Below are 16,395 nucleotides of genomic sequence, written 5' to 3'. Positions count from 1 at the left end.
GCAGGGATTTTCTTTGATAAAAAACATTTTATTCAGCCCTCTTATTTGGTATCTCTTATGATCCCTTGCATTTCTGTGGTATAATTTGTAATGTGTCCTTTTTCATTTTTGATTTCATTTATTTGGCTCTACATTCACAGTGACATGCTTATAGAGTAAAGCATAATATCTTCTTTTTTCTTATATTTTTCACTAAGTTATACATCTAATTGCATTATTTTCACTTTCCCCCAACTTTCAGTAATTGAAACTTGAAATATCAGAAATATTCAAAGTCTCCCATTAGTTTTACCATCTTATATAAAGCTCTGGACTGAAAATTATTATTCCAAGGCAATTCTAAAATGTAAGGATCAACCTGAAGGCAGCAAAAGCTTAACTCATATTTGTAGATTTTGATGACAAGTAGTACAATGTGTCATAATGCAGAATGTTTCACTACAAGGAAAGCTGACTACAAGCCTAGAATCTATCGATAAACTTACATTTTTAACAAACCGATGATCGGAGTTGCAATATAATCCTGATATGGGAGGGACAGTCTACACATATATTGAATGTACCTTTATGATTAAGGCTGAGAATTAGCTATATTTGAAAGCAATTCTGTAGAGAAGTAGAAAAGAATTTTGATAGCTTTTTAAGTGAAAGATATGAAATAATAAAAATTAGCATCCCAGTTGAAGACAATGAACTATTTTACATAGATTTACATGTACTCCCGACTGAAATCCCACAAATAATGAGTCAAATATTTGTTAAAGCTAGCAACTCTTAGAATAAAACAAAGGGAGAAAACAGACAAAATCTTGGAAGCTAAAAAAAACAATTAAACAAGAAGTAACAGACTTAGGAGATCTGAGAATTTGGAAACTAAAATTGGCAGTGAAAAAAGTGGTAAAGCATGATGATTTATAGCACAGCACCTACAAAAGCCTCAGGAAGTGACAACAGTAGATAACTAGAAGGGTGAGTAAAAGTGAAATAAAAATTCCATTAGTTAAATGTTTCCAAGCTGATACATTTTTCACCAAACCATCTATATGCTGACATATCCAGCAGTCTTTGAATAAAATCAGACTAATTTTTAACCTTAATATGTCAAAGCGTTCTGCATCACCCACTGAGCCCAGTGAGATGTACAAGGACATCCAGATGACAAGAAGTTTCAAATTTGTACAAGATATTTTCTTAATTAAATGCTGGGTTTTTAATTTCCCGTTTTGATTACAATTTGTTCTCTAAGCATTATGTCATCCAAGTTAAATTAAATTTAGTCAATACATCTGTATCTCACACAACTCTAAAAGGATTTATTTTAAGTTACATTATAAAATTATTTCTCAATAAAATTGTGAAGTAGGTTTCTTATAACAGGAAAAAGAAATATTTAGTGCTTGTTACAGTTTTGAGAAACTCTAATAATTAACACATTTTAAAGCATTTTAAACACAAATTGTTACTTCTTAAATGTTATATTTTCTGTCTATTCATTTACAAGTACAACATAGACAAGTAATGTAAAATATCTGTAAGTTTCTAGAAGGGAAATTTATTGCTTTTTTTTTTAACAAAGGAACAACTTAGACTTTTTATTCAATAGTATGAGTTCCAAATTATTTCTCCAAAATCAAAATAAAATTAATTTTCAAAACAAGATGGTAGATCAGCAATCTCCATAAGTTCTTACTAATATTTCAGTAACCTGGAGAAATATGAAAATATCCCAGTAAAAATATCCCAGGAAACAACTTGCCAAAATTATCATGTTGAGAATATTTTAAAATGACATTTTTATACAGATATATTATCATGCTTCCAAAATTTACACAACTATAAAGTAATGAGTCTACATTCAAACTAGGTCTTCTGAGCAAAAATAAAGTATTTTTACTGTTAAAATGATTGCTCTTGATCAGCTTTCGGTAATATAAATGTGCATTTCTGTTAAACCACTGGAATTTCCACAGTCACTGGAATATAAAGAAAATAAGGCAAAATATTTTTAAATGTGCCTAAAGAACACAAAATCCATATTTAATGTACTTGTACTTCAATCTTCCATTCATGCTTCCACCAGATTGTTACCGTATATAGACTCCTGCTACTCATTTCTCCTAATCCCGCCCTCCCTGACTGCTTATCTGCATGTTGGCAATAGCGGTTTTTTGGCTTGTAAACCTTCTTCTTGCACTCTCACAATCAGTCAATCAATCAATGTGTGTGTGTGTATGTATATATGTGTGTGTGATATCCTCTCTCATTTCCTTTTTCCACAATAAAATCCAAAAGACTACTGGTTTGAAAGAATGTCACATAATGCAAATAATTGGAGGAAGATAACGTATTTATGTGGTTAATGCCTTAACTTATTCTAATCATAGACTTTTAAATAACCAAAAGGCATACTAAAATGTTAGTGGTCAGTAAGGCTTCTTAGAGTTTTCAACAGGCAGCTATTTTCAATATAAATCTTCTTACATTAAATGTCCAAACTCCAGCATTGCCTGAGGGAAAATGTTCACCTGCAGGAACCACTCCCATCAGTGAGAGTAATATTAAGGACTGCTTTGTGCTTGTGTCTTATGCATATATGTGTGTGTGAGTGTGTGTATGAACAATATAATATGTGTACTTTTTCATTTGCATAGTCTTTGTGTACCTATTTCCCCATATTTTGAGAAGCATGAATCTGTTTTTCTTCTGTACCCTCCTCTGCAGCCAGCTGCTTGTTGATAGTAGAAATCAGTGCTGAATTTTTAGCAATGTTGAAACATCAGAGGAAGAATTGAAAATTACATTTGATTAAAAGCTGATTGTTAGAAATTAGGTTAAATATGGAAAATCACTATTGACACCTCTATTCCTCCTCTTAACTATCAGAAAGTCAGAACCATAAGAAGAATTAAAGCTGATGATTTCTAAGACAGCTTGAGGAAGACCATTAGACTATAGGCATTTTTGAAGCAAAATGATAGATTGTGAAATAAAATACACTTAATAAAAGATATTAGGTTAGTAAATACAAAGCATATATGATTCTATCTAACCATATATGAGTAAAGAATTGTTCACTTTTTTAAGCATAGGGAATCTATTTGACTCTCTAAACATTGCCTGAAATAAGCAACAATATATCTGGAAAATTAGGAATGAGATTTTCTAATTTGTGTTCATTGTAACATACATTGTTGAGATAGATTATTTGATTATGTTCACATGGGAATAATACCAAGAGTAGCATTTGTATTTTGTTTCACTAGAGATTAAACAAATAACACACATCAGTGATCAACTTTTAGATCTTGTTAAATCCTTAATTTTCAAATGTATTATGGGTAATCATTATGGCGTAAATCTAATGGCTTCTGAAGGCTATATAAAATGACATAACTACTTAAGAGATAACTACTTAATATTTATCCATATTTGTGCCATAGTATATTGTAATGTACATTCAAATGACAAAGTTTCTCATTCAATATATTTTTATCATATTTTGTTATCACTAGTCTTCTAATTAGAAAATTGAATCTTTTAAATTGTAAGAAAAAACAATAAATATAGGGACCTAGCATTGAAACAATGGACTCCATCCAAAATTTGAATGAAAGTTATTGAGGAAAGTCCTGGCACAACAGAAAAATCTCCTGAATCACTAGATTTTTGTCTTTCATATATATATTATATATATATATAATATGTCATTTATATATAATATATATATATAATATGTCATTTATATATTATATATATATATATTAGTTGGTCAGGAGATGTGATGGCTAATATTGAGTGTCAACTTGATTGGATTGAAGGATGCAAAGTATTATTCTTGATATGTCTATGCGGTGTTGCCAAAGGAAATTAACATGTGAGGCAGTCAACTGGGAGAGACATACCCAGCCTCGGTCTGGGTGGGCACTATCTAGTCAGCTGCCAGTGTGGCTAGAATAAATCAGGCAAAAGAAAGTAGAATGAACAGACTTGCTCAGTCTTCTAGCTTTCATGTTTTTCCCATGCTGGCTGCTTCCTACCCTCAAACATAAGATTTAGGTCTTGGACTCTTGGACTTATACCAGTGATTTGCCAGGGGCTTTTGTGCCTTCAGCCACAGACTGAAGGCCTCACTGTTGGCTTACCTACTTTTGAGGTTTGGGGACTCAGACTGGCTTCCTCGCTCCTCTCTTTGCAGATGGCCTATTGTGGTACCTCACCTTGTGATAGTGTGTGTCAGTTCTCCTAATAATCTTCCCTTCAAATATGTGTATATCCGATTAGTTCTGTCCCTTTAGAGAACCCTAATAAAGAGATAAAAGGTTTAAGAAAAAATAAGAATTCCTCGGTGTTCTCATATTCTCATTTCATTGCAGAAATACGTTTTTCTCATCAAATTATCTTTTAAATAATGGATACACTTCTAGCCTATTTATAAAACCCTGTATAGCCTATGACATTGTTTACATATTCAACAACAGAAGAAGGAGAAGGAAAAATATTATACAAATCATCTCAAAGATTAAATATAAGTTAATTTCAAATTATTGTAGACTTGCTATGAGTTTAATGGTAATACAATTCTTAAAACCTAGCTTATGAAACATTTTGGAACCCACTGGTAAAGAAGCAGTGTTTATACATTCACTAACATTAATTGTTACACCACTCTCTCCATGTAGAATTTGTATCAGAATTGCAAAGACTATGTTTAAAATAATAAACAGTCTATTCACTTAGGATAAAACTGGTGTTAAAAAACATGTGCCTTATAAAAGGCCATTTCTAAGTTCCATAATTTTGATTAAATTACCTTCATAAATCTTTGGTTATTTAGCATAAAAATAGAGGGATCAGAGGATTTCCATGGAGGGGTGAAACAAGATGGTAGAGTAGTAGTCTCCGTAAGTTTTTACTAATATTTTTTGCAACCTGGAGAAATATGCAAATATCCCAGTAAAAAACAAATAAGATTCAATCCAAATAAGACTATCTGAAGATATATTATAATCAAATTGTCAACAAATCAAAGACAATGAAAGGATGCTAAGAGCATCAAGAGAAAAGAAGCAAATAAATTATAAGGGAGTTTCAACACACCTAGCTGCAGACTCTGCAGTCATCACCCCATGGGCTAGGAGATTGTGGAATGGTATAGTCAAAGTGCTGAAGAAAATAACAAAAACAAACTGTTAACCAAGATTGCCATACCCATCAAAGCCATCCTTCAGAAATAAAGGAGAAATGAAGACCTTCTGACACACAAAACCCGAGAGAGTTTATTACCACCAGACTTGTTTTAAATTAAATGCTAAAAATAGTTCTTCAAGCTAAAAAAGAAGATAATAGGCAACACAAACCTTTTAAAAGTATAACACTCACTAGTACAAGTAAGTATACAGTCAAATTCAGAATATTCTAATACTCTAAGTGTGGTGTATAAATCACTTATATATCTTTGGTCTAAATGTTTAAAAGACTATCAAAAACATAAGAGGTGCAATAATTTCTGAAGGTATATGTAATACAACAAAATGTCACTTATGACATTAAGAACTTACAATGTGAGGCACAATGGAGTCAGTGTAGAGAGTTTTTTTCTGATCATAGTTACATTGTCATTCATTAAAATAATCTATCATAACTACAAAATATTTTTATATTATAAGCTTCATGGTAACCACAAAGCAAAATTTTGTAGATACACACACAAAATAAAAAAGCAACAAGAAAGGATTTGCAGAACAACTAGAAAACTACAGTTATATGTCCTTATCTATCAGTAGTTACCTTGAATGTAAATGGAGTAATTTCTCTAATCAAAACATAGCGTGACAAATTGGGGGGTGGAGGGGGAAACCCCAATTATCTGCTGCTGCCTACAAGAGACTCATTCACTTGTAAGGATCCATAGATTGAAAATGAAGAACTGAAAATGGATATTTCAGAAAAATGGAAACCAAAAGCAAGAAAGAATAGCTATACATATTTCTGATAAAATGGATTTTAAATCAAAAACGATTTTAAAAGACAGAGGAGGTCACTATATAATGATAAAGTGGTCAATTCACCAAGAGGGTATAACAATATATGCAGCAAACATCAGAACATCTAAACATAAAGGAAACATCAATAGATCTGAAGGGAGAGATAAACTGCAATATAACAGTAGGCGATTTCAGTGCCTAACTTTTAGCAATGAACAGATTATCCAAACATAAAACCCCAAAATGATCATGAAACAAAAAATGCATTCTAGAGAAGATAGGCCTAAATACATATACAGAACATTTTATTTAACACCTGTGGAATATGTATTTTTTTCAACTAAACATCAAACATTCTCTGGGATAAATCATGTGTAAGACCACAAAAAGTATTAAAAATGTAAGAAGACTACCATCATATTAAGTATCATTTTTGACTATGATGATATAAAGTTTGAAATGAATAACAAGAAATATTGGAAAATCAATAAATATATATAAATTATTCTAAACAACTATGGAATTAAAAAATAAATTGAAAAGAAGTTTAAAATTTTCTTAAGACAAAAAAATGAAACCACAGCATACAAAAATTTATGGGTAACCTCAAAAGCAGTTCTAAGTGGTAACGTTATAGCAATAAATACCTGCATCAATAAAGGTCATTGACTTACATACTTTTCAGATTAAAGTTAGATTCAATTATGTAATGTATGTAAAAGTGCTATGTGAAGAGCAAAGGAGAATGTAACATGCATTATTCTTATAAGTAAAATTTATAGCCTTAACAATGAAACAGGTAAAAATGTAAGCTGCTTTTATAATAATGGGAAATGAGAACCCTTTATGTTCCACAGTGGAATCCTTAGGGCTCCTTCCAGATCTGTTTAATATGATAATGCCATGTGATTCAGACTTTTCCAAATACATGCCTCAGAAAAATTTAGAGCACATGCCTGCAAAAAAAACCCACTTTATAAATGAAATCTTTGTGGCAGAAACTTTCTATTTCATTACAAGAATAATTGTCTTCTGTAAATATAAACTGGAGCAAATTCTAATATCTAATGTTCTTATATAGTGTAGCACAATGACCCTCTCATTGACATGGTATTGAAACTGAAAGACTCAAAGAGGTTAAAAGATTTCTCCAATATCCCATAAATATAAACTAACACAGGAACAGAAAACTAAACACCATGTTTTCTCACTCATAAGTGGGAGTTGAACACATGGACACAGGGAGGGGAACATCACACCCTGGTGCCTGTTGGGGGTAGGGGTCAAGGGGAGGGAGAGCATTAGGACAAATAACTAATGCATGCAGGGCTTAGGTTTCTAGATGAAGGGTTGGTAGGTGCAGCAAACCACCATGGCACATGTATACCTATGTAACCTGCACGTTCTCCACATATATCTGAGAACTTAAAGTAAAATAACAATAAATAAAAGAATAGAAAACTTTAAACTCAAATGTGAAAGCTTAAAAGTCTTACCTAAAAAATCAAAACAAGAAAAGGAATCTTATTGACATTATTTCAGTTTAATGTTATTTCTGAAGGTTCTAGGCAGAGCAATAAACTAATAAACTATTTTAAGAATTAGAAAGGTCTCATTGTTCACAAATGATATAATATTATTAAAAATAAGGGAGGATTGCCTGAGCCCAGGAATTCCACATCAGCTTGGGCAACATAGCAGGATCCTGTCTCCATACACACAAATAAATAAATAAAAAGAAGAGTTCAACAAGGCTGCTTAATATATAAAAGAATTGCACATCTGTACATAAATATGAGTTAAATATGTGTTATAAACTATTTTAAAATGGCAACAAATTAATAAGATTTCTGTAAGTTAACTTGAGAAAGTAAGCACATGCTCTTTATGAAGAGAAATTATGAAACTACATGAAGAATGTTATAGTAGCAGTTGTTAAGGGAGACATCACTACATCCACATACAAGAAGATAAAGTATCACAAGGATATAAATTAGAGTTATCCCTACCTATCCCTTAGCGGTGGGCATTGCTTCCAGAACCCCCACACACACCACTACCAAAATCTGTGAGTAATGCAGTTGGCACCACAAAATCCAGTAGAACCTCTCTATATGGAAAGTCCCCTACCCAACCCTATATATAGATTTCTTATACCACAAGTATACATATTGCATTTTTGGTGGGCACTTGGTTGCAGATACAGAACCTACCAATTGGGAGTACAGAATGCATTTATAGAAAAAAGTTAGCATATAAGTGTACCTGCACAGATCAGATGCATATTCAAAGGTCAAGTGTACTTACACATTTTCTGTAAAATAGTGGAATTCAAATCAATTACTAATGAGTTTTTAAGCAATTTAATACAATGCCTGCATATGTAGCTGATTTCAATATTTATATTAAAGGGCACAGGGCAAACATAAAGCAACACAATCCTGAAGAAGAACAATATCCAGAACTTGACCTATCCGATAAAAAAAAACTCATCATAAAGCCAGTTAACTCCGTGTTTGATTGGTTCATGGTTGACATTCTGTCAGATGGAATAGGATAATGAGTCCAGAAACAGATTCATGTACATGGAAGAACACTGCCTGACAGAGCTAGTAACACAGATGAATAAAGGAAGGATGATTGTTTTGTATGTTATCCTAAAATAATTGGTATTCTGCATTGCAAGGCCAAAGGCAGGGGTGGAAAGATTCTATGCAGAGTGAATACTAAACAGTTTTGTCATAGGCAACCGACAAAAAATGTTTTTAAGCAGTGGAGTTTCATGATTTGATTTTTATTTTAGAAAGTTACTTCCTATCCTTACAGGTTGCTATTAAATAATATTTTTTCTAACTTACCTCAATTTACTGGTGAAGAAAAATATGATTATATATGTTTTGCTTCCCTTCAAAAAGACAATTGACTGCTTTCAGAAAAAAATGAAAATTGTCCAACTACTGTACTAGTTCTTCTGGAGATTTCCTTGCAATCATCTATTTTCATATACTCTGCCACTATTGCTTATATATTTCCTTTAGCCACATTGAAGAGTCTCTGAAATCTTAAACTGGGTAGTCTAGTTTTTAATTTCAGTATTGTTGATTGTTTTGTAAATTTTTTTGGCATTTTGTGATTAATACTTTCTCTAAAACATTATGCTTTATTATAAATTGTGACTTAACAATGAATGTGCTAATGAATCTGCGTAAATCTATTAAAGAAAAAATGCTTCATAACTTATTTTGAAATATTTTTATATAACATAAATCTTTACATTGCCAGGAAAAAAAAATCATTATTTCAAGAAGCATATGTAAAACTCCTAATAAACCTTTCACATAGTAAACAGATAAATGCTAATTTTCTTACTTATCCTGCTCTGTACGTGGGTATTAAGCTAATTGTAATCAACTAAAATGGATTATGTAAAGCTGGATTTTAAGGTGAATTAGAGGCAATTTGTAGCACACAGAAGTATAAAGAATTAAATATGCAGAGATTTTGTAATGATAAAGTTCAAGCTCCTCTTTATAGAGATAACACTAAGAGCCCCAAGTTACAGACAGTATCTGTAGCTAATACACAGTTGCTGATCTTCTTACTATTAGAATCAAAAATCAAGATGTGATACAGCTTTCTTAATAAACAGCACAGTAAGCATTTCAATATTAATTATATTCAAGTGTCATAAATTTTTTTTCTCAAAATAACACTCCATTTAAAAGAAAATGTTGCACATACATTATCAATTTCCATTATTATTTCTTAGATACTGCTTTCAAGAAACCTGGAAAAAGTGGTCATTTTACATTTTGGTTGCAAAAATATTTTCTAACATTTATTTAATGATACATACTGCAGAGAGCAAATACATAATTACTCTTTCTTGGAGCAATTAATTATGGATTATACTATACAGGCAATAATGCCCAGATATGGGGCTAAAACATATATATCTTTATTTAAGCTACCCAATCACTACAGAATAATTATCAAACTATCACTACAGAATAATTATCCAACTATCAGTTTCATAGAAAAATCCTAGTATTTAATTATTGTCTCATAATATTCCAACTTTCACATTTAATCTTGTATGTAGAAACACTAACTATAAAAAGATTGGTTCCTTAAAACTGATGGAGAATTTTATGATCTGCTAACCAAAACAAACAAAGCCAAGAAAAAGTCCCAAGCTAAGATTCTTTTACACTTTAAAAATATATATATTTCTTTTATTAAAAGGAATATGTGGTGTTCGAGTAAATGTTCATAATTTATCTAAGAGAAATATTATAGTTATTTATCTTGTTTGTTTTATATATACATATATACACACATATACTTCACAGTCTCTATTATTTATTTCTTCTAAAATATATATATTCTATTATTTTTTATTCTATTAAAAAACCTCTCTTTGTTGCAGTAGAGGGGGAAGGGTCGTTGATTCCTGCTTTTTCTCTTAGACAGCTTTTTATGTTTCCTTGTCAAGCAATGGAAGTGGCTAATAGTGAAAGTTAAAAAATTATTACATGTAAAAAAAGGAAAAAACTGGCAACTACCCATCTAGCAACAACCATGTTTCAAGTAAATTTTTAAGTGGCTAGACTCATCCATAAACTCAATATAAATTTCTAGAAATAAAGGCAAGAGCTACTGTATGAAAAGAGAAACAGAGACAGGAAGTCGAAGATGAAAGTTAACATCTTTAACCTAGACATGTAATTCTGCATCTTAAGTCTCTGACAATCAGATATTAGCCTGGAAATAATTCATGAATCTGGAGAAATACTGGAATTCGATTTGAGGTTTTCCTCCTAACAGAATACTAGTTTCGCCCATTGTCCTGTCTATTAGCTCTCAGTGGAAGCTGACCCCATCCTCATATCCAGCAGAGGGCTTCATTCATCACCCAGTTACAGCCAGTTAACTTCTAGGAAAGGTTCACTTTAACTTGAGACAGTTCCTTCTTCCTCTTATGACAGAAGCATGGTATTGGAAACTGAGTGATGCCCATCACATTGGAATCATGAGGAAAGAAAGTCTCATATTAAAACTCAGCCTGTGAATATCAGAGTAGAGACAGAAGTAAACTAGGTCTTTTATGAGAAGTCAGTTAAGCTTTCGCATAAACATACATCCATCAGGAAACCCACCCTATTCTTGAACTTTCTTTTATGTAAGCTATTTCATTTCTTTATTGCAGAAACTATTTGGAATTGGCATTTCTGGTTATTTGTACCAAAAGCATACAAAATTATATATATAATCACAATACACATGCATACAATTCAGATAAAGATTCCTCTATTTAGGAAGGTAAATGTAAAAATTTATTATTTAATTCTATATAACAAAAATATATAGAATTATTATTTTCCTTTAGCCCATTATTAGTGAAAATAATCTCTGTATTTATCTTTTCTTCACAAAACTGTTCCATGCTTGCTATAACCATTATTCACACCTGTTTAAAATTTTTGCTGAAGGAAGTATAAAATAAAATCTGTACTTATATATTTGAATATAAAACACCACAAATATGATTGAAGACACTATGCAAAATATCTTCCTGACTTAAAAATCTGTATTTAACTATATAATTTTCAAAGCACATTTAAACAAAAGCATTTATATTTTCCATTAGATAGTGTGTTCACCTGTTTTTCGATTGCTATCAAGAAATACCTAAGGCTGGGTAATTTACGAAAGGAAGACGTTTAATTGGTTCATGGTTCTGCAGGCTGTACCAGCATAGCCCCATCATCTGCTTGGCTTCTGGTGAGGCCCTCAGGGATCACGGTGGAGGTGAAGTGAAAGGCAAGGTGATTGGCAAGAAAGGAAACGAGAGAGAGAGAGGAGGTACCACACTCTCTTAAACAGCCATATCTCATGTGAACTCAGAGTGAGAACTCATTCATTACTGCAAGGATTGTACTAAGCCATTCATGAAGGATCAGCCCTCTCCACCTCCAACATTGGGGTTTACATTTCAATGTGAGATTTGTAGGGGACAAACATCCATGCTATATTATGTGCTTCCACATGCTTAACAAAATCAGGTATTGTGCTAGGTTCTTGGAATAGAATCATAAACCCAACAATCTCTCAAGTACTTTACAATTGAGTGCCTATGTGGGTTTCTATACAGATAATTAGTCACATAATGCAAAAGCCACTAATTTTTTTTAATTTAGTCTATAAAATACATATCTTAATAATACTAAGGAGTTCTTGAGTTACCTATTGTCAGGCAATATATTTCTTTCTAAAAGCTATAAAATAATATGAAAAGACTTCAAAATGTTGTGAGAAATTGAATTAGATAAGCATTTTAAAAATAAGCTTTATTTCTCAGGATAAATCTCATCAAGACCAACATATTTTGTAAGCAATGATACCAGACATTTCATCCATCTCTAAGGAAATGAGTGTCCTGGGACTTTACCCATGTCACTGCAGCCTTTTTTACATTACTAACTGAAGAAAAATAGATACCCTTTACACATTTTTTAAAGATTAGAAAAAAAAAAAGAAGTCAGAAGGAGGCAAATCAGAACTGTAAGGTGGATGCCTAATGATATCCTACTGAAACTATCAAAATTACTTCTGATTTAATGAGAAGAATAAGCAGAAGCATTGCCATGGTGGAGAGTACTCTATGGTGAAACTTTCCTGGGCATTTTTTTGCTAAAGCTTTGGCTAACTTTCTTAAAATACTCTAATAAAAGGAACATGTTATCCTTCTTTGGCCCTCTAGAAAGTCAATAAGAAAAATGTCTTGAGCATCCCCCAAAAAATGTTTTTCATGATTGTATTAGTCTGTTTTCATGCTGCTGTTGATGACATAACTGAGACTAGGCAATTTACAAAAGAAAAAGGTTTATTGGACTTACAGTTGCACATGGCTGGAGAGGCCTCGCAATCATGGCAGAAGACAAGGGGGAGCAACTCACATCTTATGTGGTTAGTAATAGGCAAAAGAGAGATTGTGCAGAGAAACTCTCACTTTTAAAACCATCAGACCTTGTGAGACACATTCATTATCATAAGAACAGCACGGGAAAGTACCACCCCCATGATTCAGTCATCTCCTACCAGGTCCCTCCTACAACATGTGGGAATTATGAGAGCTACAAGATGAGATTTGGGTGATGACACAGAGCCAAACCTTATCATTCCACCACTGGCCCCTCCAAAACTCATATCTTCACATTTCAAGACCAACTGGGCCTTCCCAATAGTCCCCCAGTCTCAATTCATTTGAGCATTAACTCAAAAGTCCACAGTCCAGAGATTCATCGGAGACAAGGCAAGTCCTTTTCACCTATAAGCCTGTAAAATCAAAAGCAATTTAGTTACTTCTTAGATATAATGGGGCTACAGGCATTGGGTAAATACAGCCATTCCAAATGGGAAAAAATTGGCCCAAAACAAGGGGCTACAGTCCTCATACAAGTCCAAAATCTAGCAGGGCAGTCAAATTTTAAAGGTCTAAAATGATCTTCTTCGACTCCATGTCTCACATCCAAGAGGTAGCTCCCATGGTCTTGGGCAGCTCCACCACGGTGGCTGTGCAGGGTACAGCCTCCCTCCTGGCTACATTCATGGGCTGGCATTGAGTATCTGCAGTTTTTCCAGGCACACAGTACAAGCTGTGAGTGCATCTCCATTCTGAGGTCTGGAGATGGTAGCCCTCTTCTCACAGCTCCACTAGGTGGTGCCCCAGTATGTAGGGACTCTGTGGTGGGGCTCCCACCCACATTTCCTTTCTGTATTGCCCTAGCAGAGGTTATCTATGAGGACCTCGCCCCAAAGGAAACTTCTGCCTGGGCATTCAGATGTTTCCCTGCATCTTCTGAAATCTAGATGAAGGTTCCCAAACCTCAGTGGTTCTGTGCACCCACAGGCTCAACACCACATGGAAGCTGCCAAGGCTTGGGGAATCCACCCTCTGAAGCAACAGCTGGAGCTGCACCTTGGCTCCTTTTAGTCATGGCTGGAGCAACTGGAACACAGGGCACCAAGTCCCTAGACTATGCACAATAGAGAAACCCTTAGTCCAGCCCACAAAACGACATTTTCTTCGTAGACCTCCAGGCCTGAAATGGGAGGGGCTGCCATAAAACCCTCTGTCATGCTTTGGAGATATTTTCCCCATTATCTTGGAGCACTAACATTTGGCATCTAGTTACTTATGCAAATATCTGCAGTGCACTTGAATTTCTCCTCAGAAAATGGGATTTTCTTTTCTATCACATTGCGAGGCTGAAAATTTTCTAAACTTTTATGCTCTGCTTCCCTTATAAAACTGAATGCTTCTAACAGCACCCAACTCACATCTTGAGTGCTTTGCTGCTTACAAATTTCTTCTGCCAGATACCCTAAATCATCTTCCTCAGCTATAAAGTTATACAGTTCTCTAGGGCAGTGGCAAAATATTGCCAGTCTGTTTTTTAAAACACAAGAGTCACCTTTGCACCATTTCCCAGCAAGTTCCTCATGTCCTTCTTAGACCACCTCAGCCCAGAATTTGTTGTCCGTATAATTATCAACATTTTAGTCAAAGCCATTCAAAAAATCTCTAGGGAGTTTCAAACTTTCCCATATTTTCCTATCTTTTTCTGAGCCCTCCAAAGTGCTCCAACCTCTGCCTGTTACCCAGTTCCAAACTTACTTTTGCATTTTTGGATATCTTTTCAGCATTGCTCCCTCTACTGGTGCCAGTTTACTGTATTAATCTGTTTTTATGCTGCTGATAAAGGCATACCAAAGACTAGGCAATTTACAAAAGAAAGAGGTTTATTGGACTTATAGTTCCACATGGCTGGGGAGGCCCCACAATCATGGTGGAAGCAAGGAAGAGCAGTCATGTCTTATGTGGATGGCAGCAGGCAAAGAGAGCTTGTGCAGGGCAAATCCTGTTTTTTAAACCATTAGATCTTGTGAGAACAATTCACTATCACAAGAACAGCACGGGAAAAGCCCATTCCATGATTCAGTCATCTCCCACTGGGTCCCTCCAACAACACACAGGAATTGTGGGAGTCACAAGATGAGATTTGAGTGGAGGCACTGAGCCGAACCATATCAATGATGTTTAATTTTCACTGGTCCACTTTTGACCTGACTGGACCGCATCCACCTCTTAATAGCCATTGCTTTGATTGTACTTTGTCTTCAATATCATACTAGTGGAACTATGTTTCATCTCCTTTACAACCCTTCAAAGACATACTTAAAGATCTTGATCTTATTTATTTAAAATTTCAATTGAAAGCTCTCTTCTAGTCTGCAGCTGATCTGGGCACAACAGTTTTGATAGCCCCTGAGTGGAAAGTTTGCTCAACATTAATTTTCCATTCAGAGTTGTGTAACCTGAACCAGTTGAGATGTCTATGGTATTGGCTATTGTTTTTACTATTAATTATTTGTCCTCTTCAATTAGGGCATGAATATGATTAAATTTTCCCTTGCAAATTGATGTGAATGATCAACCACTAAGGAATTCATCTTCAACATAGTCTTGTCTCTTCTTAAGACAAGTTATTCACTTGTAAACTGCGAATTTCTTTTGAGCATTGTTCCAATAAATTTTTGCAAAGCTTCAGTGATTTTTACCATTCTTACATTCAAACTTCATCATAAACTTGATATTTCTTCTTGATTCAATTTTAGCGGAATTCATGTTGCTGCGATAGGGGCTCTTTTCAAACAGATGTCTTATTCTTTGTAGTAACTCAAGATAGTTTCTGTTCAGACATGTCATGATGAGTGAAATTCATCCATAGCTTTTAAATAAAACAGAGTTTATGTGAACTTTTTGAAGAACTCCTGTATATAGTAGTTTGTTTTAATTTTATCAAGATTGGATTTTTGTTGTAATGTTAGTTTTTGAAAATATTTAATGCTCTTTCACAACTTGAACTTTAAATCAAACTGATATGTGACTCTATTCTCAATTAGTTAAAATAAATGCCTGAAATCTTTAAAACACTTTCTTGTTGTATAAAATATTACTGTATTATTCTTTTAACATCACCATTGAAACTCTACAAGGAAAAAAAATGTACCTATCATTTAACAACTGAAAAAATTAGAATGCCAAAATTGAAAGGACATTGTTATTTTTTCAATCATTAAGCTGTCCTTCACTAATGAAGTCAGTCCTTGATTAAACACACACACACACGCTTTTATGTCTATAAAGTACAAATGTTTCCTGGCAGTATTTTAATCCTTCTTATTTCTAGTTAAAAAAAATAATTTGAGGCTTAGCTGATTATTTCTTTAGAAATTGTTACAAGATGGAAAATGTAGCAAAATGAGTAATTCTAAAGCTTCATTAAAAATTCCAAATAAAGATAGCACACTTAGGATATAAATTTCTTGAACTTTTAAAGCACAG

General features: G+C 33.5%; 1 protein-coding gene and 1 long non-coding RNA gene across 2 annotated transcripts in view; one reads left to right on the top strand and one right to left on the bottom strand.

Annotated features, from left to right (window-relative positions):
* LOC118152883 (uncharacterized) overlaps positions 1-5,165 on the bottom strand; it is a 35,528-nt gene extending 30,363 nt beyond the window's left edge. Inside the window, exons 1-2 of the long non-coding RNA XR_004741858.3 lie at positions 5,098-5,165; positions 4,143-4,301 (exon numbers count right to left, since the gene is read on the bottom strand). This is a non-coding gene — a long non-coding RNA (uncharacterized LOC118152883). The remainder of the gene's footprint in view (positions 1-4,142; positions 4,302-5,097) is intronic.
* EYS (EGF-like photoreceptor maintenance factor) overlaps positions 1-16,395 on the top strand; it is a 1,911,700-nt gene that overhangs the window by 1,133,527 nt on the left and 761,778 nt on the right. The window lies entirely within an intron of this gene.

This window comes from Callithrix jacchus, chromosome 4, assembly GCF_049354715.1.
Source record: "Callithrix jacchus isolate 240 chromosome 4, calJac240_pri, whole genome shotgun sequence".
Lineage (NCBI taxonomy): Eukaryota > Metazoa > Chordata > Mammalia > Primates > Cebidae > Callithrix > Callithrix jacchus.
Note: the sequence above shows the minus strand (reverse complement) of the source record. Positions and strands in the feature narration are given on the sequence as shown.